We start from the raw sequence: 3,361 nt of genomic DNA on the forward strand, positions 1-3,361 counted from the left end.
ATCTGGAGGGCTTAGCAACTGGACTGTGTCTGCAGAACAAGCTCTGACTTGCCATTGACTACTAACCCTTGAAGAGCATTCATTCCTGGAGAGCTGCCAGGGTTGGGGGACTAGGCAGTAGCTTTTGAATTATAGATAGTGAGGCACACATAACCTCCTGCAGAGGATTGCAAGGATGCCTAAGAGTCATAACACCCGAAGAGTAGTCGCCTTAGTTGCTGTCCACTGATGTTGGATCTGCTGCAGGAAACATTTAAAGAGAATAAGGATTAACAATACCACCCTGTCAATTAATGCATATGTGGGCACCAAGGAAGAATCAAATAGCCTTTTAGATTATGACAAATTAATTCAAAACATGAAGAGTCAAAGGCCATAACTTCTGCCCTTAATAAATCAATTTGTTTGGGGGGTACACTGAGGGCAAGAAAGAGGAGTGTATACATTATTCATCCTGGGTTATTCCCTCCTTGATGGGAGGAAGCTGATCCATGGCTGGGCATACATCTCTTACTGGAACTCATATTGACCTTGTGGCAGTCTGAGGAAAAACACAAGCATACCCTCTCCCATGGGTAGCAGGAGGCTGGTGACTGTCATTGAGGGAGATAAATCTCTGTCTCACCAGGAGTAGTGTGTGATTCTTGGCAGAGATGCTCAATGCTTGTAAGCTGACCTAAGACCCTTGTCATCAAAACTGATAAAGTTCATATGGAAAAGTATCTTTGTTAAGGTCAGATGAGGATTTCTCCTAGCCTCTGATGAGACAGTCCTGGCCAACAACTCCTTAAAAGTTCTGATGGTCTCTCCACTATGGCTTGTCCCTGTGGATTGCCCCTTCCAAGATCTCTAAAAGTCATTGAACTGTTGAGAGGCATAGGCAGGACCATTATCAGTCCTAAGGGCCAAGGTACCTGCATAACTACTATGGTCAACTTAAGAGCCTTTGACTTAAGAGCCATTGACAGGTTTCTCCCCAGAAAGGATGAGGGCATAAACAAAGGAGAAATAGATATCTATTATCACATGAACATATTTAAGATCACAAAAGGTGGCATAGTGCATATGTGCTGGATGAACTTATAGTGGTGACTGAGGAGCTAGATGACAAGGAGCTATCATTCTCACTTTTAGGTGTGGCCATAAAAATGGACTTAAACATGGGAGAAACACAAGCTGGGCCAGGGGTAGCAAGGGGAGTAGAGTTGATAAGTGGACTCAGCTTCCCAAACAGCATGCTGCACTTTAGGGAGAGGGAGGGAGCTGTGGAGGCTGGGATGCTGACAGATGGCTCAACCTGAGGGACTCTAGGGGACTTGGTGTCAATGAGTGATGTTGCATATAAGGCAGGGTCAGCCCCAGGAAGGCAGCTGTAGGTTTGGTGGCTGAGGAGGTACTGGCCAATGGCCCAGTCAGTGGTGAGACAAGGGGGTTGGGAGGTTGGATATCTTTGGAGGTGAAGAGGCTGTAGTAGTTGCTGTTATGGCAGGTTCTGAGGATGGTGGGGCTGGAGAGTTCTGCATCTTCTTCAAGCTCTCCAACAATGGGTTAGAGCTAGGAGCGGGAGGCTGGTGAGGCAGCAGGTGCCACAGCAGGCAGGGTGAACCTGAAAGGAGGACTGGTGGCAGGTAGGGTTTCAGCGACTAAGGTGGAGACATCATCCGTCTTGTCCTCCAGGACCTTGTTAAACCACTGTAATGTGACTTTCCTTTTCCATGTTCAGCAGTGATGGAATAGCCAAGCTCAGGGGTGGAGACAGGGTGAGCTGGTCCCCTTGCTGAGAGGGCAGCAATTGAATTTTGTGTTTGTGTTGCCCAGAGCTTCCAGGCATAGGTGGGGAAGTCCAAGAGTTCTGCTTCCCATTCACTGTACCTGTACCCTCTTTTCCTGGAGACTGTCTATTACCAAGGGAATTGAATAACCAAAAGGGTGACAAGGCTCCTCCTCTCTTGTTTTCTTGGCTGGGCTCTCTCGTGTCTGGGGGCAGGAGGAAGCTGGGATGAAAGGGGGGGATGAGGTGGGGCTGCTCCTCTTACACAGCTGAGCGCTCCATGGGTGGAGCTGTGGGAGCTGGTGATGATATTGGGGGTGGAACTGGGGATGCCTCCTGTGCATGTACCAGTCAGGGAGCTCGCAAAGGAGGTACAAGACCATTTGTTTCAAGTGCTCATCTGAGCTCTGGGAAGCCAGACTTCTCTTCAGGGAGCTAGGCTTAGGCACAAATGCAGCAGGGTCTCTGTTGGCCACAAGAGGCTCTAATGATGAATGCCCACTCCCACGGCTATCATGGTACCTTCTCTTGTTTTCCTGTCCATTGAGTAGTAGCTGGTCTTCTTTCTCCGCTGTTCTTTTCTTCTTTTCTTTAAGGGTGCTCTGTAAGTCTCCTTCATATACAAGGGCCTGGGGCATCACTTGATGGTGAAGACAGTGTTGTGTTGCGTATCTTCCCTGGCAATGGTGAGTGAAGTAACTTGTTGTCTGGAGGGATAATCCTCACGGTCACTGGGCTACACAACATTCTTAAGTTCCATGCAGTCAGCACTGCCTTCTTGTGACCATGATTCCAGCACAATGTTGCAGGGCCCCAAGAGAATAATACTGGGACTCCTGAATGGGATATTGTCTTTGGGGTGTTTTAACAAACTAACTAAATAAGGACCCACACTCTCAGTGGGGTAACCTCTGTGAGGGTAGTAAAAGTGGGGTGGGAAGCACAGGATAGACTTAATAGACTTCCTGGGCCACTGACGCAGGCAGCGGGGAGCATGAGTGTGGGTGGTGGCCTGGCCTGGCCTTAGAGTCCTACTCTCTAGGGCAGGTTGGAGTGGGGTCAGGCTTGCCCAGGTAGCTGCCCATGAGTAGGAGCTCAGTGGGGTCCAGGCCTCCAAGCAGGGCTCAGAGAGGCTGCTGTTGACTGCTGACTTAGACAGAGCTTTCAAAGCAGTGGGTGTGGCCCATGGTTGGTGGTGCAAGCTGTTCACAAATGACAGCAGGTCCTGCGGGCCATGGGGTTCATTACTCATGGTCCACCAGGTTGTGCTCATGCCGCTCCTCATGCCGCTCCTCACCAGCCGGGCCGTGAGCTTGAGGCTGAGTAGTGCTAGGCCAAGTACCATGGTACCCACTGGTCCTCCCCAGATGTGGGCCTGGCCTGGTCCTCCTGATAGGGGCCACACCTTGACTTCACCAGTCACACCAAGAGTACCGACCAGTGGTGATATAGCTTCCTGGGGCGGAAGTGGAGCTGATTTGGAAGCAGCACATACAGTCTTAATTGTGACCACACTCTCCGCAGCAGGCCTCTCGGGCCTGAACTGTCTGTCTTGCCTTCACTGGGCTTAGAGAGATCAAACATGGAAGG

The 3,361-nt window shown here is 50.1% G+C and overlaps 1 pseudogene; it reads right to left on the reverse strand.

Moving 5' to 3' along the window:
• Positions 1-1,412: 1,412 nt before the first annotated feature.
• On the reverse strand, positions 1,413-2,518 carry LOC125417010 (nuclear envelope pore membrane protein POM 121 pseudogene; annotated as a pseudogene).
• Positions 2,519-3,361: the final 843 nt, after the last annotated feature.

Source organism: Myodes glareolus, chromosome 7 (assembly GCF_982192425.1).
Source record: "Myodes glareolus chromosome 7, mMyoGla1.1, whole genome shotgun sequence".
NCBI lineage: Eukaryota > Metazoa > Chordata > Mammalia > Rodentia > Cricetidae > Myodes > Myodes glareolus.